At 42.4% G+C, this 24658-nt stretch overlaps 1 protein-coding gene and 3 long non-coding RNA genes across 4 annotated transcripts in view; all 4 read right to left on the minus strand.

Annotated features, from left to right (window-relative positions):
• The window catches only part of LOC139556020 (contactin-4-like), a 168738-nt gene that overhangs the window by 99160 nt on the left and 44920 nt on the right, over positions 1–24658 (minus strand). The window lies entirely within an intron of this gene.
• On the minus strand, positions 4304–6461 carry LOC139556004 (uncharacterized). Its single transcript, XR_011671052.1, has 2 exons — positions 5704–6461; positions 4304–4427 (listed from the first exon to the last, which is right to left on the minus strand). It is a non-coding gene; the product is annotated as an uncharacterized lncRNA (long non-coding RNA).
• Positions 10775–12932, minus strand: LOC139556009 (uncharacterized). Its single transcript, XR_011671053.1, has 2 exons — positions 12175–12932; positions 10775–10898 (listed from the first exon to the last, which is right to left on the minus strand). It is a non-coding gene; the product is annotated as an uncharacterized lncRNA (long non-coding RNA).
• On the minus strand, positions 17246–19403 carry LOC139556015 (uncharacterized). Its single transcript, XR_011671055.1, has 2 exons — positions 18646–19403; positions 17246–17369 (listed from the first exon to the last, which is right to left on the minus strand). It is a non-coding gene; the product is annotated as an uncharacterized lncRNA (long non-coding RNA).

Raw genomic sequence — 24658 nt, forward strand, 5'->3', positions numbered from 1 at the left:
CCAGTATTTCCCTCTCTGATCCTTTACTTCCCTAACTTTCCCTCCCTATTCTGTCCCTATATTGTTATTCTGTTCAGTTCAGTTACATTTTCTATTATCCTGTACTTTTTTATTTCTTAGTTGTTGTGTGTGGTTCTGTATATGGGTCCAATGCAATCCCTCTAGCACAATGAGACAAATCAAAGAAAATAAAAAGAATAAGTGTTGGGGAAAAGAAGAGTGATTCAATGTAATATATTGCTGTAATTCATAAGCGCTGTTGCTCTCCCGGTGGGTCTGGACGTGGATGACCCGTGGACAGCGGAGCAGCAACACGCCACACGAGGAGCAGAAACCAGCACCTGAAAGCAGTACTATACTTGAAGAGGGACAACCCAGGGATGGCACGGGCTAGGGTTAGGTTTTGAATATAATTGTGTTTCGTTTCAGCTAGTTTGTTTTACGGTGCACAGGCCAATCTCCTGTTTATCCCTCTTCTGATGATCTTTTATATTAGGTGTAGTACTTAAAAAGGCCCGTAGGTGTCCTCCTAAGATCATAAATTAAACTGAAGTAAGTTCTAAAATGGCTCTTTTTCTGGGTGACAGTGCAGGAGCCGATGTGGTGAAAGATTCATTCAACCATGATGTTGTTAAATATGAACATAAAAGCAATATTGTGCATTTAGTTGGTTTTATTGTTTTATCATATTAAAAGAAAGGAAAGACCTAAGAAAAGGAAATGCCAAACTAAAACTGAACAAAACATAAATATATAGAGTATAGATAAAATATAAATAAAACCATGTTCTTCTCCATCCATTTTCCTGTCTGTTAAAACCCATTTTCTAAAACCTCTCGTTCAGGCCATTTGGCGTTATTGTCTGTAGGTGCTGGATCCACTCCCGTTCTACCCTCTTTCGCTGCCCACAGGTCCAGCCTATGTGTGACTGTAACCCTGATATGGTAAGGTGGGTGATGGGGTGCTCCTGGAAGTGGGTTATGAGTGCCGTTTGTAGGTGTGCCCTTTTAATGTTATACAGGTGTTGTTTGAGTCTGGTTTCTATGGTGTGTTTGGTTTCTCCGATGTATTGTTTATTGCAGAGTGTGCATGTAATGATATAAATGGCGTTATGGGTGTTCAATGAATAGGATTCTTGTACTGGTGCTGATGTATGGCTGTGTATGTTTGTAATGAACTTTATCTGTCGAAAATGGAAATTGTGAGATTTGGGGTCTTGTGGTGGCTTACTACTGAATCTTGCTTTGGTGAGGAGGTCCTTTAAATTGTTGTTCTTTCTGAATGCTGAAATTATTCTGTATGGTTTGAGTGGTATGTAAGTGTGCTGAACTGTAGAGAAGTTGTGTTTGATTGATTGATGTAGGGATCTGATTCTATGTGAAAATGTGGTTACTAGGGGGATGATAATTGTCTGTTGATTGAGTATTGATGACAAAGGAGAAGAGACAGAGGAAGTGTTGCGGTTTAGTGATTGGTGCAGATCACTTTCCATAGGGGAGTCAGGATTAGGGTGAAGGAGGGAGGTAGAGATTAAGTTAGGATGAGAACCCTGATTAGGGTAATGGTAAACATTAAGGTTAGGCGTGGGGTTTGGGGAGAGGTTAAGGTTAGGCGTGGGGTTTGGGGAGAGGTTAAGGTTAGGCGTGGGGTTTGGGGAGAGGTTAAGGTTAGGCGTGGGGTTTGGGGAGAGGTTAAGGTTAGGCGTGGGGTTTGGGGAGAGGTTAAGGTTAGGCGTGGGGTTTGGGGAGAGGTTAAGGTTAGGCGTGGGGTTTGGGGAGAGGTTAAGGTTAGGCGTGGGGTTTGGGGAGAGGTTAAGGTTAGCCGTGGGGTTTGGGGAGAGGTTAAGGTTAGCCGTGGGGTTTGGGGAGAGGTTAAGGTTAGGCGTGGGGTTTAGGGAGAGGTTAAGGTTAGGAGTAGGATTGAGGTTAAGGTTAAGAGAGGTGGGTGATTTGATGTGGTCTATGAGTGTTGGATGAATGGGAGGGAGGGCGGCCAATGTGTTGTTTTTAATGGTTCTTAAAAATCGTTTTGAATATCCTCTTCTTCTAAGTGCATTGAATAGTGTATTTATTGCATAATCCAGGTCTTGCTTGCAAGATGATATCCTGTAGAACCGTATGATTTGTGATTTTATTATTCCCTTAAATGTATGTTTAGGATGGTAACTGTGTTTATGAAGTAAAGCATGTGTGTCTGTTGGTTTGAAGTAGACTCTAGTGTGTAGTGTTTTCTGTGATTGATTGTTATTACTGAAAAAAACAGTTGTGTCTAAGAAGTTGACTTCTTGCGGATGAATTGTGTATTTAACCTTAATGGATGAATGATGACTGTTGAGAATGTTTATGAAATCTGTGAATAATTGGATGTCGTGGGGCCAGGCTCCTATTATGTCGTCTAAAAAGCGGTAATAAAAAGTGGGTTGATATGGACACTTGGCCAGTGCCTCTCTCTCCCATTCAGCCATGTGTATATTGGCGTAAGCAGGTGCGAATTTTTTGCCCATAGCTGTTCCCTCCACCTGCAGGTAATAGTGATCGTTGAATAAAAAGTCATTGCTAGTAAGGCTGATTTCTAATACTTGTAATATTTCTATGTCCGGTCTAGTGTTGTCTGGGTATCTCTTAAAGATATTTCTAATTGCTTGTATTCCTGTTGCTGTATTTATATTAGTGTATAAGCTATCAATATCTATCGTGAATATGTGTGTGTGGGAGGGAACAACTATGGGTCCAATCCTCTCCATAAAGTGGTAAGTGTCCCTGAGAAAGCTGGGGTGCCTGGTGGAGAGAGGGTTAATGTGATGATCTATATATTGCGAGATGTTATAGGATTCACTGTTGCAGTCTGAAACAATTGGTCTGCCAGGGGGAACTTCAAAGGGAATTGTCCATGTCCCCGGTTCCTTGTGTACTTTTAACAGTAAATAGAATAGTCTAGGTCGTGGGGTGTCTGTACCGTAAAGAAAGTCCCGTTGTTTTGCTGTAATGTAGTGTTGGTCATAGAGTCTTTTTATTATTGTCCTTAACTGTGTCTGTGTCTGTGGTTGTATACTGTTTTCTATTCGTTTATAATGTTTGGTGTTTGATAACTGTCTGTTTGCTTCATACATGTATTGATGTTTATCCAATATGACTATTTTTGAACCTTTATCTGCTGGTTTGATGATTATGTGTGGGTTATTTTTGAGTTGTTGTATTGCCTGTCTTTCTACGTGTGTGAGGTTATCCTCCCTATCAGTGTGCATCTGATGGTTGTGAAGTGTGTTCTTGTCTATTCTGATTAGTCTCCTGATTCTACCATCTATCTGGGAGGTTTTAGGTTCCCAGGTAGATGGTAAAGTAAATGGTTGGTGGTTGTCGTCTGTGTTGTAGTCATAGTAGTCCAACAGTTTAAGTCTTCTGTGATATTTGTGGGTGTCCCTTTGAAGTTCCTCCCAATCAAATTTGTTTGGCCGAGGGATGAATGTTAACCCTCTCTCCAGGAGCTTTACCTGTGCTGCTGTGGGTATGAAGGATTTGGAAAGATTCATGATATTAGTTGTTGACTGGTCCACTGCTCCCCTAATTGGAGGATCTGCACTGGTTATTAGGGAAGGAAAGAGATTAAGAGAAAGATTATTTCTATCCAGACTGTGGCTTGTGGTTAATGTAAATTTAACTGTCTGCACCAGTGTTGAAAGATGAGGTCTGCTGTGGTGGATGTCCAGTGTATGAGATCTGTTGTTGTGTGAAATGTGTCTTGTGGAATCTCTAATAGGGTTGGGAAGTTAGTGGTAATGTAAGCGTTGATGAGCTTAAGATTTCTCTTCTGTTGTGGACTAAGAAGAGGTGAATGGCTGATGACCGGGATGTATATTGTTGCGTTTGGAAATGTTTTCTTTGCCTCCTTGTGCATACCTGACAACTGTTTCAGTGATGTTTGAAATGGGTCGTGATCCTTGTTGTTCAGGCCCACCGAGATAACAACAGTCGCCGTGTCTGTATGTATGGGGGTTTTCTCCAGTATCTTTGTGAAATGATAGAATGTTGCCCCTGGGTAACTGTCTACCTGGATGTTGGGGTTATTGAATGGTGGGATCCGGTTGAGGTTTGAGTCTCCTATGATGAGTGTTGGTGTGTGTCCCTCAATGTTCCAATCTGCCACCTTGTAATTCGGCCTAGCCTTGTGATAGAAGGGTTTTTGGGGGGGATGTGTGGGTTTAGGCTGTGGTTGGGGTTGAAGATGGGGTTGTGGTAGGGATGATGGTGGGTATTTTGAGGCGCCAGTTATACAGGGGCCCTGGACAGGCAGAGGCACAGCGATATTTGTTTTTTGTGGGGGTTCAGGTTTGGGAGCTTTGGGGTGTTGCCCATTGTCTTGCCCTTTAGTCATCGTCATATGCCCCTTGAGTTGCCCTGTCCTTGTCTGTACCCCTTTCCTGGCGCCTCCTGTGGGTGAAAGAGGAGCAGATGTAATGATGTCTCTTAGTAATATTGCTACATTACCCTGTGCTCTTTTGCAGTTAGTGTTTTGTTTAATGGGTGTAGCTGTAGGTGTACAAGTTTCTGGTTGACTGTTGACTGTGTGGTGAACCTGGGCTATGATAGGAGTGGCTGCTTTGGGAGTAGGGGGACCCATTGGACTTTTCCATTTCTCCTTTCCAGTTGTAGGGGTTGCTATTCTTGCCTCTCCTTTTTGATTGGAAAGGGAAGAATCAGTGAGGGTGGATGTTGAGGGTAGGGAGTGAAGATGTGTTTTGGAAGGAGTCTGTATGCGAAGGTTATAGGTTTCACTCAGGGTCGGTTGTTTTCCCAGTGATAGTGTCCGTAGGTATGATGGTTGTCTTTTTGGCAGGGGGCGAGGTTTTGACAAGGGTGGAAATTCCTCTGCTGAGGAGAGAGGGGGCACTGGGTTTGGAATTGAATTTAGTATCGTTGGTGGGGAAATCTGTAGTGGGGTGTGTTCTATTGCTGGAAGTGTATGTGGTTGGTCTCGTATTGTGTTGGTCTGTATAGTTGTCTGTTGGGGAGAGGAAGAGGCCTGAGGGAGTTTCAAGGTGGTTTCGACTCTAATGATGGTGGTGGGTGTCAATTTATGTTTGTATCTCTTATGTGCCCAGCCTATTGCGATTGTCAGTGCCAAAGTGTTGGGTGTGTTTATTTGTTGTGTAATGGTGTAGGTGGTTGATCGGTAATGTGTCTGTAGTATGTTCATGTTGTTTTGCATCCACTGGTGTGTGTTCTGTGATAATTTTGTTGTGGTGTAGTCTGTGGGTGAAGATGGTTTGATAAAGTTGGTGACACGATGCACCTGTCTCATCATACCAGTAGGGAATGCATGGTTTTTAAGTGCCTTCTCCACCACCTCCATGTGGTGGGTTGCCTGTATTAATTTAAAGTACAGTTTTGCAGTCTGCCTTGTCTCTTCATCTGGGGGGTCGTATAGGCCAGGCTGTCTGTATGCGTAAGGTTGGGTTTGGGGTTGTGCTATCCTGTCATGTGACTTGGTCTTCAAATTCATTAATGCCTGCATTGTTACAAAACCCTGATGCTAAAATACCTAAATACTACGTTTCCTAGTTAATATAATACAACCAGGTTGTTCTCAGTCGAGGAGGACCGGACAGTGTAAATAAAAAAAGCAGGGCAATACTACATTTAGAATAGAAGATGTGAAGGCCTGAACAGCACGATACTTTTTGTGCTGCTCAGGACCAGTCCTTACCCCCTTGGTATTTTGTCGGCCGGGTTCTTGAAATATGGAGGTGGAAGTGAGGTGACCGATTTGTTTCTTTGCGTTTCCAAGTTCCAGGGCTGGGGCTGTGATCCGTTGTTCTTTCGCCGTGTTCTTTGTAGGCTGGGTTATTGCGATATGGAGATAGAGATGAGGTTAAAGATTGTTTCTTAACGTTCCAGGGCTGGGGCAGTAATCCGTTGTTCTTTGAGTCCAATCCTGTTAAAAAGATCTGGTTCCACAGGTTAAAATCTCGATTGCTTCCCCAAATGTCTGTGCACTTTAGTCAATGAGCTCCCCCTTACCCCTCCACATCTTAACTCTAAAACGTAACTTTTAATTATATTGTTTAAAATCAAAAAGGTGACTAAAAGCCAAGCAATGTTAAAATCCACTGTGAAGTCCTGTTTGCAAAACCCTAACGTTTCGCAGAGTTTTCTGCTTCATCAGAGGGATCTTTTCCTCGACTGAGAACCCCGTACCTTTTAAAATGAGCGCAATTAGGAGGGAGAGACCCAGCCACTGCGCCCAAATTGGGCGTTTCTATCTTTCTGTTACCCTATTGGTTCAATTTGCCAGCTGGAGATACTCAAAGGCGGGAAAGTTATGGCATTACAAGGGCTTATATACTAAGCTCCTCTTTCTTCGGTGTGCTTTTTAGTTCAGTTTCCAGACTGTGTTATAAATGAACCTAGCAATATCCCAAGTCATACCTTCTATCCATTAAATATCCTTTGTCCTGATAGTCCTTCATTTGTCCCAGTATTTCCCTCTCTGATCCTTTACTTCCCTAACTTTCCCTCCCTATTCTGTCCCTATATTGTTATTCTGTTCAGTTCAGTTACATTTTCTATTATCCTGTACTTTTTTATTTCTTAGTTGTTGTGTGTGGTTCTGTATATGGGTCCAATGCAATCCCTCTAGCACAATGAGACAAATCAAAGAAAATAAAAAGAATAAGTGTTGGGGAAAAGAAGAGTGATTCAATGTAATATATTGCTGTAATTCATAAGCGCTGTTGCTCTCCCGGTGGGTCTGGACGTGGATGACCCGTGGACAGCGGAGCAGCAACACGCCACACGAGGAGCAGAAACCAGCACCTGAAAGCAGTACTATACTTGAAGAGGGACAACCCAGGGATGGCACGGGCTAGGGTTAGGTTTTGAATATAATTGTGTTTCGTTTCAGCTAGTTTGTTTTACGGTGCACAGGCCAATCTCCTGTTTATCCCTCTTCTGATGATCTTTTATATTAGGTGTAGTACTTAAAAAGGCCCGTAGGTGTCCTCCTAAGATCATAAATTAAACTGAAGTAAGTTCTAAAATGGCTCTTTTTCTGGGTGACAGTGCAGGAGCCGATGTGGTGAAAGATTCATTCAACCATGATGTTGTTAAATATGAACATAAAAGCAATATTGTGCATTTAGTTGGTTTTATTGTTTTATCATATTAAAAGAAAGGAAAGACCTAAGAAAAGGAAATGCCAAACTAAAACTGAACAAAACATAAATATATAGAGTATAGATAAAATATAAATAAAACCATGTTCTTCTCCATCCATTTTCCTGTCTGTTAAAACCCATTTTCTAAAACCTCTCGTTCAGGCCATTTGGCGTTATTGTCTGTAGGTGCTGGATCCACTCCCGTTCTACCCTCTTTCGCTGCCCACAGGTCCAGCCTATGTGTGACTGTAACCCTGATATGGTAAGGTGGGTGATGGGGTGCTCCTGGAAGTGGGTTATGAGTGCCGTTTGTAGGTGTGCCCTTTTAATGTTATACAGGTGTTGTTTGAGTCTGGTTTCTATGGTGTGTTTGGTTTCTCCGATGTATTGTTTATTGCAGAGTGTGCATGTAATGATATAAATGGCGTTATGGGTGTTCAATGAATAGGATTCTTGTACTGGTGCTGATGTATGGCTGTGTATGTTTGTAATGAACTTTATCTGTCGAAAATGGAAATTGTGAGATTTGGGGTCTTGTGGTGGCTTACTACTGAATCTTGCTTTGGTGAGGAGGTCCTTTAAATTGTTGTTCTTTCTGAATGCTGAAATTATTCTGTATGGTTTGAGTGGTATGTAAGTGTGCTGAACTGTAGAGAAGTTGTGTTTGATTGATTGATGTAGGGATCTGATTCTATGTGAAAATGTGGTTACTAGGGGGATGATAATTGTCTGTTGATTGAGTATTGATGACAAAGGAGAAGAGACAGAGGAAGTGTTGCGGTTTAGTGATTGGTGCAGATCACTTTCCATAGGGGAGTCAGGATTAGGGTGAAGGAGGGAGGTAGAGATTAAGTTAGGATGAGAACCCTGATTAGGGTAATGGTAAACATTAAGGTTAGGCGTGGGGTTTGGGGAGAGGTTAAGGTTAGGCGTGGGGTTTGGGGAGAGGTTAAGGTTAGGCGTGGGGTTTGGGGAGAGGTTAAGGTTAGGCGTGGGGTTTGGGGAGAGGTTAAGGTTAGGCGTGGGGTTTGGGGAGAGGTTAAGGTTAGGCGTGGGGTTTGGGGAGAGGTTAAGGTTAGGCGTGGGGTTTGGGGAGAGGTTAAGGTTAGGCGTGGGGTTTGGGGAGAGGTTAAGGTTAGCCGTGGGGTTTGGGGAGAGGTTAAGGTTAGCCGTGGGGTTTGGGGAGAGGTTAAGGTTAGGCGTGGGGTTTAGGGAGAGGTTAAGGTTAGGAGTAGGATTGAGGTTAAGGTTAAGAGAGGTGGGTGATTTGATGTGGTCTATGAGTGTTGGATGAATGGGAGGGAGGGCGGCCAATGTGTTGTTTTTAATGGTTCTTAAAAATCGTTTTGAATATCCTCTTCTTCTAAGTGCATTGAATAGTGTATTTATTGCATAATCCAGGTCTTGCTTGCAAGATGATATCCTGTAGAACCGTATGATTTGTGATTTTATTATTCCCTTAAATGTATGTTTAGGATGGTAACTGTGTTTATGAAGTAAAGCATGTGTGTCTGTTGGTTTGAAGTAGACTCTAGTGTGTAGTGTTTTCTGTGATTGATTGTTATTACTGAAAAAAACAGTTGTGTCTAAGAAGTTGACTTCTTGCGGATGAATTGTGTATTTAACCTTAATGGATGAATGATGACTGTTGAGAATGTTTATGAAATCTGTGAATAATTGGATGTCGTGGGGCCAGGCTCCTATTATGTCGTCTAAAAAGCGGTAATAAAAAGTGGGTTGATATGGACACTTGGCCAGTGCCTCTCTCTCCCATTCAGCCATGTGTATATTGGCGTAAGCAGGTGCGAATTTTTTGCCCATAGCTGTTCCCTCCACCTGCAGGTAATAGTGATCGTTGAATAAAAAGTCATTGCTAGTAAGGCTGATTTCTAATAATTGTAATATTTCTATGTCCGGTCTAGTGTTGTCTGGGTATCTCTTAAAGATATTTCTAATTGCTTGTATTCCTGTTGCTGTATTTATATTAGTGTATAAGCTATCAATATCTATCGTGAATATGTGTGTGTGGGAGGGAACAACTATGGGTCCAATCCTCTCCATAAAGTGGTAAGTGTCCCTGAGAAAGCTGGGGTGCCTGGTGGAGAGAGGGTTAATGTGATGATCTATATATTGCGAGATGTTATAGGATTCACTGTTGCAGTCTGAAACAATTGGTCTGCCAGGGGGAACTTCAAAGGGAATTGTCCATGTCCCCGGTTCCTTGTGTACTTTTAACAGTAAATAGAATAGTCTAGGTCGTGGGGTGTCTGTACCGTAAAGAAAGTCCCGTTGTTTTGCTGTAATGTAGTGTTGGTCATAGAGTCTTTTTATTATTGTCCTTAACTGTGTCTGTGTCTGTGGTTGTATACTGTTTTCTATTCGTTTATAATGTTTGGTGTTTGATAACTGTCTGTTTGCTTCATACATGTATTGATGTTTATCCAATATGACTATTTTTGAACCTTTATCTGCTGGTTTGATGATTATGTGTGGGTTATTTTTGAGTTGTTGTATTGCCTGTCTTTCTACGTGTGTGAGGTTATCCTCCCTATCAGTGTGCATCTGATGGTTGTGAAGTGTGTTCTTGTCTATTCTGATTAGTCTCCTGATTCTACCATCTATCTGGGAGGTTTTAGGTTCCCAGGTAGATGGTAAAGTAAATGGTTGGTGGTTGTCGTCTGTGTTGTAGTCATAGTAGTCCAACAGTTTAAGTCTTCTGTGATATTTGTGGGTGTCCCTTTGAAGTTCCTCCCAATCAAATTTGTTTGGCCGAGGGATGAATGTTAACCCTCTCTCCAGGAGCTTTACCTGTGCTGCTGTGGGTATGAAGGATTTGGAAAGATTCATGATATTAGTTGTTGACTGGTCCACTGCTCCCCTAATTGGAGGATCTGCACTGGTTATTAGGGAAGGAAAGAGATTAAGAGAAAGATTATTTCTATCCAGACTGTGGCTTGTGGTTAATGTAAATTTAACTGTCTGCACCAGTGTTGAAAGATGAGGTCTGCTGTGGTGGATGTCCAGTGTATGAGATCTGTTGTTGTGTGAAATGTGTCTTGTGGAATCTCTAATAGGGTTGGGAAGTTAGTGGTAATGTAAGCGTTGATGAGCTTAAGATTTCTCTTCTGTTGTGGACTAAGAAGAGGTGAATGGCTGATGACCGGGATGTATATTGTTGCGTTTGGAAATGTTTTCTTTGCCTCCTTGTGCATACCTGACAACTGTTTCAGTGATGTTTGAAATGGGTCGTGATCCTTGTTGTTCAGGCCCACCGAGATAACAACAGTCGCCGTGTCTGTATGTATGGGGGTTTTCTCCAGTATCTTTGTGAAATGATAGAATGTTGCCCCTGGGTAACTGTCTACCTGGATGTTGGGGTTATTGAATGGTGGGATCCGGTTGAGGTTTGAGTCTCCTATGATGAGTGTTGGTGTGTGTCCCTCAATGTTCCAATCTGCCACCTTGTAATTCGGCCTAGCCTTGTGATAGAAGGGTTTTTGGGGGGGATGTGTGGGTTTAGGCTGTGGTTGGGGTTGAAGATGGGGTTGTGGTAGGGATGATGGTGGGTATTTTGAGGCGCCAGTTATACAGGGGCCCTGGACAGGCAGAGGCACAGCGATATTTGTTTTTTGTGGGGGTTCAGGTTTGGGAGCTTTGGGGTGTTGCCCATTGTCTTGCCCTTTAGTCATCGTCATATGCCCCTTGAGTTGCCCTGTCCTTGTCTGTACCCCTTTCCTGGCGCCTCCTGTGGGTGAAAGAGGAGCAGATGTAATGATGTCTCTTAGTAATATTGCTACATTACCCTGTGCTCTTTTGCAGTTAGTGTTTTGTTTAATGGGTGTAGCTGTAGGTGTACAAGTTTCTGGTTGACTGTTGACTGTGTGGTGAACCTGGGCTATGATAGGAGTGGCTGCTTTGGGAGTAGGGGGACCCATTGGACTTTTCCATTTCTCCTTTCCAGTTGTAGGGGTTGCTATTCTTGCCTCTCCTTTTTGATTGGAAAGGGAAGAATCAGTGAGGGTGGATGTTGAGGGTAGGGAGTGAAGATGTGTTTTGGAAGGAGTCTGTATGCGAAGGTTATAGGTTTCACTCAGGGTCGGTTGTTTTCCCAGTGATAGTGTCCGTAGGTATGATGGTTGTCTTTTTGGCAGGGGGCGAGGTTTTGACAAGGGTGGAAATTCCTCTGCTGAGGAGAGAGGGGGCACTGGGTTTGGAATTGAATTTAGTATCGTTGGTGGGGAAATCTGTAGTGGGGTGTGTTCTATTGCTGGAAGTGTATGTGGTTGGTCTCGTATTGTGTTGGTCTGTATAGTTGTCTGTTGGGGAGAGGAAGAGGCCTGAGGGAGTTTCAAGGTGGTTTCGACTCTAATGATGGTGGTGGGTGTCAATTTATGTTTGTATCTCTTATGTGCCCAGCCTATTGCGATTGTCAGTGCCAAAGTGTTGGGTGTGTTTATTTGTTGTGTAATGGTGTAGGTGGTTGATCGGTAATGTGTCTGTAGTATGTTCATGTTGTTTTGCATCCACTGGTGTGTGTTCTGTGATAATTTTGTTGTGGTGTAGTCTGTGGGTGAAGATGGTTTGATAAAGTTGGTGACACGATGCACCTGTCTCATCATACCAGTAGGGAATGCATGGTTTTTAAGTGCCTTCTCCACCACCTCCATGTGGTGGGTTGCCTGTATTAATTTAAAGTACAGTTTTGCAGTCTGCCTTGTCTCTTCATCTGGGGGGTCGTATAGGCCAGGCTGTCTGTATGCGTAAGGTTGGGTTTGGGGTTGTGCTATCCTGTCATGTGACTTGGTCTTCAAATTCATTAATGCCTGCATTGTTACAAAACCCTGATGCTAAAATACCTAAATACTACGTTTCCTAGTTAATATAATACAACCAGGTTGTTCTCAGTCGAGGAGGACCGGACAGTGTAAATAAAAAAAGCAGGGCAATACTACATTTAGAATAGAAGATGTGAAGGCCTGAACAGCACGATACTTTTTGTGCTGCTCAGGACCAGTCCTTACCCCCTTGGTATTTTGTCGGCCGGGTTCTTGAAATATGGAGGTGGAAGTGAGGTGACCGATTTGTTTCTTTGCGTTTCCAAGTTCCAGGGCTGGGGCTGTGATCCGTTGTTCTTTCGCCGTGTTCTTTGTAGGCTGGGTTATTGCGATATGGAGATAGAGATGAGGTTAAAGATTGTTTCTTAACGTTCCAGGGCTGGGGCAGTAATCCGTTGTTCTTTGAGTCCAATCCTGTTAAAAAGATCTGGTTCCACAGGTTAAAATCTCGATTGCTTCCCCAAATGTCTGTGCACTTTAGTCAATGAGCTCCCCCTTACCCCTCCACATCTTAACTCTAAAACGTAACTTTTAATTATATTGTTTAAAATCAAAAAGGTGACTAAAAGCCAAGCAATGTTAAAATCCACTGTGAAGTCCTGTTTGCAAAACCCTAACGTTTCGCAGAGTTTTCTGCTTCATCAGAGGGATCTTTTCCTCGACTGAGAACCCCGTACCTTTTAAAATGAGCGCAATTAGGAGGGAGAGACCCAGCCACTGCGCCCAAATTGGGCGTTTCTATCTTTCTGTTACCCTATTGGTTCAATTTGCCAGCTGGAGATACTCAAAGGCGGGAAAGTTATGGCATTACAAGGGCTTATATACTAAGCTCCTCTTTCTTCGGTGTGCTTTTTAGTTCAGTTTCCAGACTGTGTTATAAATGAACCTAGCAATATCCCAAGTCATACCTTCTATCCATTAAATATCCTTTGTCCTGATAGTCCTTCATTTGTCCCAGTATTTCCCTCTCTGATCCTTTACTTCCCTAACTTTCCCTCCCTATTCTGTCCCTATATTGTTATTCTGTTCAGTTCAGTTACATTTTCTATTATCCTGTACTTTTTTATTTCTTAGTTGTTGTGTGTGGTTCTGTATATGGGTCCAATGCAATCCCTCTAGCACAATGAGACAAATCAAAGAAAATAAAAAGAATAAGTGTTGGGGAAAAGAAGAGTGATTCAATGTAATATATTGCTGTAATTCATAAGCGCTGTTGCTCTCCCGGTGGGTCTGGACGTGGATGACCCGTGGACAGCGGAGCAGCAACACGCCACACGAGGAGCAGAAACCAGCACCTGAAAGCAGTACTATACTTGAAGAGGGACAACCCAGGGATGGCACGGGCTAGGGTTAGGTTTTGAATAGAATTGTGTTTCGTTTCAGCTAGTTTGTTTTACGGTGCACAGGCCAATCTCCTGTTTATCCCTCTTCTGATGATCTTTTATATTAGGTGTAGTACTTAAAAAGGCCCGTAGGTGTCCTCCTAAGATCATAAATTAAACTGAAGTAAGTTCTAAAATGGCTCTTTTTCTGGGTGACAGTGCAGGAGCCGATGTGGTGAAAGATTCATTCAACCATGATGTTGTTAAATATGAACATAAAAGCAATATTGTGCATTTAGTTGGTTTTATTGTTTTATCATATTAAAAGAAAGGAAAGACCTAAGAAAAGGAAATGCCAAACTAAAACTGAACAAAACATAAATATATAGAGTATAGATAAAATATAAATAAAACCATGTTCTTCTCCATCCATTTTCCTGTCTGTTAAAACCCATTTTCTAAAACCTCTCGTTCAGGCCATTTGGCGTTATTGTCTGTAGGTGCTGGATCCACTCCCGTTCTACCCTCTTTCGCTGCCCACAGGTCCAGCCTATGTGTGACTGTAACCCTGATATGGTAAGGTGGGTGATGGGGTGCTCCTGGAAGTGGGTTATGAGTGCCGTTTGTAGGTGTGCCCTTTTAATGTTATACAGGTGTTGTTTGAGTCTGGTTTCTATGGTGTGTTTGGTTTCTCCGATGTATTGTTTATTGCAGAGTGTGCATGTAATGATATAAATGGCGTTATGGGTGTTCAATGAATAGGATTCTTGTACTGGTGCTGATGTATGGCTGTGTATGTTTGTAATGAACTTTATCTGTCGAAAATGGAAATTGTGAGATTTGGGGTCTTGTGGTGGCTTACTACTGAATCTTGCTTTGGTGAGGAGGTCCTTTAAATTGTTGTTCTTTCTGAATGCTGAAATTATTCTGTATGGTTTGAGTGGTATGTAAGTGTGCTGAACTGTAGAGAAGTTGTGTTTGATTGATTGATGTAGGGATCTGATTCTATGTGAAAATGTGGTTACTAGGGGGATGATAATTGTCTGTTGATTGAGTATTGATGACAAAGGAGAAGAGACAGAGGAAGTGTTGCGGTTTAGTGATTGGTGCAGATCACTTTCCATAGGGGAGTCAGGATTAGGGTGAAGGAGGGAGGTAGAGATTAAGTTAGGATGAGAACCCTGATTAGGGTAATGGTAAACATTAAGGTTAGGCGTGGGGTTTGGGGAGAGGTTAAGGTTAGGCGTGGGGTTTGGGGAGAGGTTAAGGTTAGGCGTGGGGTTTGGGGAGAGGTTAAGGTTAGGCGTGGGGTTTGGGGAGAGGTTAAGGTTAGGCGTGGGGTTTGGGGAGAGGTTAAGGTTAGGCGTGGGGTTTGGGGAGAGGTTAAGGTTAGGCGTGGGGTTTGGGGAGAGGTTAAGGTTAGGCGTGGGGTTTGGGGAGAGGTTAAGGTTAGCCGTGGGGTTTGGGGAGAGGTTAAGGTTAGCCGTGGGGTTTGGGGAGAGGTTAAGGTTAGGCGTGGGGTTTAGGGAGAGGTTAAGGTTAGGAGTAGGATTGAGGTTAAGGTTAAGAGAGGTGGGTGATTTGATGTGGTCTATGAGTGTTGGATGAATGGGAGGGAGGGCGGCCAATGTGTTGTTTTTAATGGTTCTTAAAAATCGTTTTGAATATCCTCTTCTTCTAAGTGCATTGAATAGTGTATTTATTGCATAATCCAGGTCTTGCTTGCAAGATGATATCCTGTAGAACCGTATGATTTGTGATTTTATTATTCCCTTAAATGTATGTTTAGGATGGTAACTGTGTTTATGAAGTAAAGCATGTGTGTCTGTTGGTTTGAAGTAGACTCTAGTGTGTAGTGTTTTCTGTGATTGATTGTTATTACTGAAAAAAACAGTTGTGTCTAAGAAGTTGACTTCTTGCGGATGAATTGTGTATTTAACCTTAATGGATGAATGATGACTGTTGAGAATGTTTATGAAATCTGTGAATAATTGGATGTCGTGGGGCCAGGCTCCTATTATGTCGTCTAAAAAGCGGTAATAAAAAGTGGGTTGATATGGACACTTGGCCAGTGCCTCTCTCTCCCATTCAGCCATGTATATATTGGCGTAAGCAGGTGCGAATTTTTTGCCCATAGCTGTTCCCTCCACCTGCAGGTAATAGTGATCGTTGAATAAAAAGTCATTGCTAGTAAGGCTGATTTCTAATAATTGTAATATTTCTATGTCCGGTCTAGTGTTGTCTGGGTATCTCTTAAAGATATTTCTAATTGCTTGTATTCCTGTTGCTGTATTTATATTAGTGTATAAGCTATCAATATCTATCGTGAATATGTGTGTGTGGGAGGGAACAACTATGGGTCCAATCCTCTCCATAAAGTGGTAAGTGTCCCTGAGAAAGCTGGGGTGCCTGGTGGAGAGAGGGTTAATGTGATGATCTATATATTGCGAGATGTTATAGGATTCACTGTTGCAGTCTGAAACAATTGGTCTGCCAGGGGGAACTTCAAAGGGAATTGTCCATGTCCCCGGTTCCTTGTGTACTTTTAACAGTAAATAGAATAGTCTAGGTCGTGGGGTGTCTGTACCGTAAAGAAAGTCCCGTTGTTTTGCTGTAATGTAGTGTTGGTCATAGAGTCTTTTTATTATTGTCCTTAACTGTGTCTGTGTCTGTGGTTGTATACTGTTTTCTATTCGTTTATAATGTTTGGTGTTTGATAACTGTCTGTTTGCTTCATACATGTATTGATGTTTATCCAATATGACTATTTTTGAACCTTTATCTGCTGGTTTGATGATTATGTGTGGGTTATTTTTGAGTTGTTGTATTGCCTGTCTTTCTACGTGTGTGAGGTTATCCTCCCTATCAGTGTGCATCTGATGGTTGTGAAGTGTGTTCTTGTCTATTCTGATTAGTCTCCTGATTCTACCATCTATCTGGGAGGTTTTAGGTTCCCAGGTAGATGGTAAAGTAAATGGTTGGTGGTTGTCGTCTGTGTTGTAGTCATAGTAGTCCAACAGTTTAAGTCTTCTGTGATATTTGTGGGTGTCCCTTTGAAGTTCCTCCCAATCAAATTTGTTTGGCCGAGGGATGAATGTTAACCCTCTCTCCAGGAGCTTTACCTGTGCTGCTGTGGGTATGAAGGATTTGGAAAGATTCATGATATTAGTTGTTGACTGGTCCACTGCTCCCCTAATTGGAGGATCTGCACTGGTTATTAGGGAAGGAAAGAGATTAAGAGAAAGATTATTTCTATCCAGACTGTGGCTTGTGGTTAATGTAAATTTAACTGTCTGCACCAGTGTTGAAAGATGAGGTCTGCTGTGGTGGATGTCCAGTGTATGAGATCTGTTGTTGTGTGAAATGTGTCTTGTGGAATCTCTAATAGGGTTGGGAAGTTAGTGGTAATGTAAGCGTTGATGAGCTTAAGATTTCTCTTCTGTTGTGGACTAAGAAGAGGTGAATGGCTGATGACCGGGATGTATATTGTTGCGTTTGGAAATGTTTTCTTTGCCTCCTTGTGCATACCTGACAACTGTTTCAGTGATGTTTGAAATGGGTCGTGATCCTTGTTGTTCAGGCCCACCGAGATAACAACAGTCGCCGTGTCTGTATGTATGGGGGTTTTCTCCAGTATCTTTGTGAAATGATAGAATGTTGCCCCTGGGTAACTGTCTACCTGGATGTTGGGGTTATTGAATGGTGGGATCCGGTTGAGGTTTGAGTCTCCTATGATGAGTGTTGGTGTGTGTCCCTCAATGTTCCAATCTGCCACCTTGTAATTCGGCCTAGCCTTGTGATAGAAGGGTTTTTGGGGGGGATGTGTGGGTTTAGGCTGTGGTTGGGGTTGAAGATGGGGTTGTGGTAGGGATGATGGTGGGTATTTTGAGGCGCCAGTTATACAGGGGCCCTGGACAGGCAGAGGCACAGCGATATTTGTTTTTTGTGGGGGTTCAGGTTTGGGAGCTTTGGGGTGTTGCCCATTGTCTTGCCCTTTAGTCATCGTCATATGCCCCTTGAGTTGCCCTGTCCTTGTCTGTACCCCTTTCCTGGCGCCTCCTGTGGGTGAAAGAGGAGCAGATGTAATGATGTCTCTTAGTAATATTGCTACATTACCCTGTGCTCTTTTGCAGTTAGTGTTTTGTTTAATGGGTGTAGCTGTAGGTGTACAAGTTTCTGGTTGACTGTTGACTGTGTGGTGAACCTGGGCTATGATAGGAGTGGCTGCTTTGGGAGTAGGGGGACCCATTGGACTTTTCCATTTCTCCTTTCCAGTTGTAGGGGTTGCTATTCTTGCCTCTCCTTTTTGATTGGAAAGGGAAGAATCAGTGAGGGTGGATGTTGAGGGTAGGGAGTGAAGATGTGTTTTGGAAGGAGTCTGTATGCGAAGGTTATAGGTTTCACTCAGGGTCGGTTGTTTTCCCAGTGATAGTGTCCGTAGGTATGATGGTTGTCTTTTTGGCAGGGGGCGAGGTTTTGACAAGGGTGGAAATTCCTCTGCTGAGGAGAGAGGGGGCACTGGGTTTGGAATTGAATTTAGTATCGTTGGTGGGGAAATCTGTAGTGGGGTGTGTTCTATTGCTGGAAGTGTATGTGGTTGGTCTCGTATTGTGTTGGTCTGTATAGTTGTCTGTTGGGGAGAGGAAGAGGCCTGAGGGAGTTTCAAGGTGGTTTCGACTCTAATGATGGTGGTGGGTGTCAATTTATGTTTGTATCTCTTATGTGCCCAGCCTATTGCGATTGTCAGTGCCAAAGTGTTGGGTGTGTTTATTTGTTGTGTAATGGTGTAGGTGGTTGATCGGTAATGTGTCTGTAGTATGTTCATGTTGTTTTGCATCCACTGGTGTGTGTTCTGTGATAATTTTGTTGTGGTGTAGTCTGTGGGTGAAGATGGTTTGATAAAGTTGGTGACACGATGCACCTGTCTCATCATACCAGTAGGGAATGCATGGTTTTTAAGTGCCTTCTCCACCACCTCCATGTGGTGGGTTGCCTGTATTAATTTAAAGTACAGTTTTGCAGTCTGCCTTGTCTCTTCATCTGGGGGGTCGTATAGGCCAGGCTGTCTGTATGCGTAAGGTTGGGTTTGGGGTTGTGCTATCCTGTCATGTGACTTGGTCTTCAAATTCATTAATGCCTGCATTGTTACAAAACCCTGATGCTAAAATACCTAAATACTACGTTTCCTAGTTAATATAATACAACCAGGTTGTTCTCAGTCGAGGAGGACCGGACAGTGTAAATAAAAAAAGCAGGGCAATACTACATTTAGAATAGAAGATGTGAAGGCCTGAACAGCACGATACTTTTTGTGCTGCTCAGGACCAGTCCTTACCCCCTTGGTATTTTGTCGGCCGGGTTCTTGAAATATGGAGGTGGAAGTGAGGTGACCGATTTGTTTCTTTGCGTTTCCAAGTTCCAGGGCTGGGGCTGTGATCCGTTGTTCTTTCGCCGTGTTCTTTGTAGGCTGGGTTATTGCGATATGGAGATAGAGATGAGGTTAAAGATTGTTTCTTAACGTTCCAGGGCTGGGGCAGTAATCCGTTGTTCTTTGAGTCCAATCCTGTTAAAAAGATCTGGTTCCACAGGTTAAAATCTCGATTGCTTCCCCAAATGTCTGTGCACTTTAGTCAATGAGCTCCCCCTTACCCCTCCACATCTTAACTCTAAAACGTAACTTTTAATTATATTGTTTAAAATCAAAAAGGTGACTAAAAGCCAAGCAATGTTAAAATCCACTGTGAAGTCCTGTTTGCAAAACCCTAACGTTTCGCAGAGTTTTCTGCTTCATCAGAGGGATCTTTTCCTCGACTGAGAACCCCGTACCTTTTAAAATGAGCGCAATTAGGAGGGAGAGACCCAGCCACTGCGCCCAAATTGGGCGTTTCTATCTTTCTGTTACCCTATTGGTTCAATTTGCCAGCTGGAGATACTCAAAGGCGGGAAAGTTATGGCATTACAAGGGCTTATATACTAAGCTCCTCTTTCTTCGGTGTGCTTTTTAGTTCAGTTTCCAGACTGTGTTATAAATGAACCTAGCAATATCCCAAGTCATACCTTCTATCCATTAAATATCCTTTGTCCTGATAGTCCTTCATTTGTCCCAGTATTTCCCTCTCTGATCCTTTACTTCCCTAACTTTCCCTCCCTATTCTGTCCCTATATTGTTATTCTGTTCAGTTCAGTTACATTTTCTATTATCCTGTACTTTTTTATTTCTTAGTTGTTGTGTGTGGTTCTGTATATGGGTCCAATGCAATCCCTCTAGCACAATGAGACAAATCAAAGAAAATAAAAAGAATAAGTGTTGGGGAAAAGAAGAGTGATTCAATGTAATATATTGCTGTAATTCATAAGCGCTGTTGCTCTCCCGGTGGGTCTGGACGTGGATGACCCGTGGACAGCGGAGCAGCAACACGCCACACGAGGAGCAGAAACCAGCACCTGAAAGCAGTACTATACTTGAAGAGGGACAACCCAGGGATGGCACGGGCTAGGGTTAGGTTTTGAATATAATTGTGTTTCGTTTCAGCTAGTTTGTTTTACGGTGCACAGGCCAATCTCCTGTTTATCCCTCTTCTGATGATCTTTTATATTAGGTGTAGTACTTAAAAAGGCCCGTAGGTGTCCTCCTAAGATCATAAATTAAACTGAAGTAAGTTCTAAAATGGCTCTTTTTCTGGGTGACAGTGCAGGAGCCGATGTGGTGAAAGATTCATTCAACCATGATGTTGTTAAATATGAACATAAAAGCAATATTGTGCATTTAGTTGGTTTTATTGTTTTATCATATTAAAAGAAAGGAAAGACCTAAGAAAAGGAAATGCCAAACTAAAACTGAACAAAACATAAATATATAGAGTATAGATAAAATATAAATAAAACCATGTTCTTCTCCATCCATTTTCCTGTCTGTTAAAACCCATTTTCTAAAACCTCTCGTTCAGGCCATTTGGCGTTATTGTCTGTAGGTGCTGGATCCACTCCCGTTCTACCCTCTTTCGCTGCCCACAGGTCCAGCCTATGTGTGACTGTAACCCTGATATGGTAAGGTGGGTGATGGGGTGCTCCTGGAAGTGGGTTATGAGTGCCGTTTGTAGGTGTGCCCTTTTAATGTTATACAGGTGTTGTTTGAGTCTGGTTTCTATGGTGTGTTTGGTTTCTCCGACCTCCATACAGACCTCCAGATCCTTCAGGTTTCGGGGCTGTCGCTGGGCAATACGGACTTTCAGCTCCCTCCAAAGATTTTCTATTGGGTTCAGGTCTGGAGACTGGCTAGGCCACTCCAGGACCTTGAGATGCTTATTACGGAGCCACTCCTTAGTTGCCCTGGCTGTGTGTTTTGGCTCGTTGTCATGCTGGAAGACCCAGCCACGACCCATCTTCAATGCTCTTACTGAGGCAAAGCGGTTGTTGGCCAAGATCTCGCGATACATGGCCCCATCCATCCTCCCCTCAATACGGTGCAGTCGTCCGGTCCCCTTTGCAGAAAAGCATCCCCAAAGAATGATGTTCCCACCTCCATGCTTCATGGTTGTGATGGTGTTCTTGGGGTTGTACTCATCCTTCTTCTTCCTCCAAACACAGCGAGTGGAGTTTAGACCAAAAAGCTCTATTTTTGTCTCATCAGACCACATGACCTTCTCCCATTCCTCCTCTGGATCATCCAGATGGTCATTGGCAAACTTCAGACGGGCCTGGACATGCGCTGGCTTGAGCAGGGGGACCTTGCGTGCGCTGAAGGATTTTAATCCATGACGGCGTGGTGTGTTACTAATGGTTTTCTTTGAGACTGTGGTCCCAGCTCTCTTCAGGTCATTGACCAGGTCCTGCCATGTAGTTCTGGGCTGATCCCTCAACTTCCTCATGATCATTGATGCCCCACGAGGTGAGATCTTGCATGGAGCCCCAGACCGAGGGTGATTGACCGTCATCTTGAACTTCTTCCATTTTCTAATAATTGCGCCAACAGTTGTTGCCTTCTCACCAAGCTGCTTGCCTATTGTCTTGTAGTCCATCCCAGCCTTGTGCAGGTCTACAATTTTATCCCTGATGTCCTTACACAGCTCTCTGGTCTTGGCCATTGTGGAGAGGTTGGAGTCTGTTTGATTGAGTGTGTGGACAGGTGTCTTTTATACAGGTAACGAGTTCAAACAGGTGCAGTTAATACAGGTAATGAGTGGAGAACAGGAGGGCTTCTTAAAGAAAAACTAACAGGTCTGTGAGAGCCGGAATTCTTACTGGTAGGTGACCAAATACTTATGTCATGCAATAAAATGCAAATTAATTACTTAAAAATCATACAATGTGATGTTCTGGATTTTAGATTTCGTCTCTCACAGTTGAAGTGTACCTATGATAAAAAATTACAGACCTCTACATGCTTTGTAAGTAGGAAAACCTGCAAAATCGGCAGTGTATCAAATACTTGTTCTCCCCACTGTATGTGACAGGACTACTGAATACAAAAGCTTTTTTTTGTAGTTTAGCTGACACTTATCCAGAGTGACTTACAGTAGTGACAGAGTGCATACATTTTCACTTATTTTATTTTTCATACTGCAAATGCAGTTGTCACGTACACAAGTACAGTGAAATGCCTTTCTTGCAAGGTCTTTCCCAACAATGCAGTATTCAATATCAGTAGTACTATAAAGTAAAGTAGAACAAAAACACATGAGAAATAGAAATAAGAAGAACACAAGAAAGTAAACTATATACAGGGTCAGTTTGCCAATACCATGTTTGCAGGGATACTGGAGTGGTAGGGTTAGATATGTATAGGGGTAAGGTGACTAAGCATTAGGATAACTGATAAACAGAGTAGCAGCAGCATATATCAGTGAAAGCTCCTTTCATAAAAATATACATTTTGCACTGCATGTATCACATGTGCGGTTGAATGCAGCATTGCTGTATGGGGCACTCAAAATGTCTTGTAGTTGAGTATTCAGCCAAGCCTACTGCTCAAATGTTGCTGTAATATGCTTACATGTTTCTCCTTTGCATGGTGTTTAGTTGCAGGTTTTGTTTTTTGGTTATTCATTGTCGAGCTTTACAAACCAAAGCCAGACTGCAACATTTTAGTAGCCTAGCACAACTGTGGCATGTGTCTGTACACTTTCCCTCCGCTGCGCGCAGAAAGCGGAAGACACAAAATCAGCGCAATTGAAGTTTAATACATCTATGCTATGGCATCAGGCTGTAATTTCATAAAGTAGATGACTCAACTGTTGACTCATTTATACTGGCTTGTGTCCCCTATTCGGCCTGTGGGCCTTGTGTTTGATACGTGCGCTTGTGTTTGTCACATGCGCCAAATACAACAGTAAACCTTACAGTGAAATGCTTATTTACAAGCCCTTAAACATCAATGCAGTTAAGTGTTAAGTAAAAAATAACAGTAACAAATATTTTACTGCTGCTCTTTAATTAACAATAGGGAGGCTATATACAGGGGGTAACGGCACAGAGTTAATGTGTGGGGGCACCGGTTAGCCGAGGTAATTGACGTAATATGTACATGTAGGTAGAGTTAAAATTACTATGCATAGATAATAAACAGAGAGTAGCAGCAGCGTAAAATGGGGGGGCAATTTTTTTATTTCACCTTAATTTAACCAGGTAGGCTAGTTAACGGGATCGATATGACAACAGCCAGTCGAAGTGCAGGGCGCCAAATTCAAAAAACAAATCTCATAATTAAAATTCCTCAGACATTCATGTGTCTTATATCATTTTAAAAGGTAATCTTGTTGTTAATCCCACCAAAGTGTCCGATTTCAAATAGGCTTTTCAGCGAAAGCACTACAAACGATTATGTTAGGTCACCACAAAACCACAATAACCAGACATTTTTTCCAGCTAAAGATAGCTTCACAAAAACCAGAATAGAGATTAAATGAATCACTAACCTTCGATTATTTTCATCAGATGACACTCATAGGACTTCATGTTACACAATACATGCATGTTTTGTTTGATTAAGTTCATATTTATATAAAAAAATCTGAGTTTACATTGAGGCGTTAGAGTCACTAGTTGCAAAAACATCAAGTGACTTTGCATAGCCACATCGTTTCAACAGAAATATAAATGTTTCCTTACCTTTGATGAATTCATCAGAATGCAGTCCTAGGAATCCCAGGTCCACAATAAATGCTTGATTTGTTCTTTCATGTCTGTTATTTATGTCAAATTAGCTACTTTCGAATTGTTTACCAAATACCCTAACCAAAGTCTCAAAGCGCGACCACTATAACGTGACGAAATGTCCAAACGTTCCGTTACAGTCAGTAGAAACATGGCAAACGATGAACTGAATCAATCTTTAGAATGTTGTTAACATACATCTTGAATAGCGTTCCAACCAGAGAATTAAATCGACTTCAATTGAGAGATGGAACAGAGCTGCCTCTCACGTGAACGCGCGTGTTGAATGCATGGTCACCTCATGGCACCTCATACTAAATTCTGTCTCCTTCGACCCCCCTTCATCACATTAGAGTCATCAGACTTAGATCTATTGACTGCTGACATCTAATGGAAGCCGTAGGAAGTGAAAACCCATCCATATCTCTCTGTATTTTGAATAAGAGCTTGGTTGAAAATATGGCACCCCCAGAAAAAATCCAAACACGAAGTGGAACTTCTCAGGTTTTTGCCTGCCATATGAGTTCTGTTAATCTCACAGACTTAATTCAAACAGTTTTAGAAACTTTAGAGTGTTTTATATCCAATACTAATAATAATATGCATATATTAGCAACTGAGACTGAGGAGCTGGCCGTTTACAATGGGCACCTTTCATCCAAGCTACTCAAAACTGCCCCTTCAGCCATAAGAAGTTAAGAACAAGTTCTCAATTACAACTGCGACTGTCCAAGATAAAGCACAGCAGTTTGACACATACAACAACAGAGTTGCACATGGAATAAACAAACATACATTCAATGATACAGTAGAAAAAATCAATATACAGTGTGTGCAAATGAGGTAAGATAAGGGAGGTAAGGCAATAAATAGGCCATGGTGGCGAAGTAATTACAATTTACCAATTAAACACTGGAGTGATAGATGTGCAGAAGACGAATGTGCAAGTAGAGATACTGGGGTGCAAAGGAACAAGATAAATAAATACAGTATGGGGATGAGGTAGTTGGATGGGCTATTTACAGATGGGCTATGTACAGGTCCAGTGATCTGTGAGCTGCTCTGACAGCTGGTGCGTAAAGCTAGTGAGGGAGATATGAGTCTCCAGCTTCAGTGATTTTTGCAGTTTGTTCCAGTCATTGGCAGCAGAGAACTGGAAGGAAAGGTGGCCAAAGGAGGAATTGGCTTTGGTGGTG

The sequence above is a fragment of the Salvelinus alpinus genome, chromosome 2, assembly GCF_045679555.1.
Source record: "Salvelinus alpinus chromosome 2, SLU_Salpinus.1, whole genome shotgun sequence".
Taxonomy (NCBI): Eukaryota; Metazoa; Chordata; class Actinopteri; order Salmoniformes; family Salmonidae; genus Salvelinus; species Salvelinus alpinus.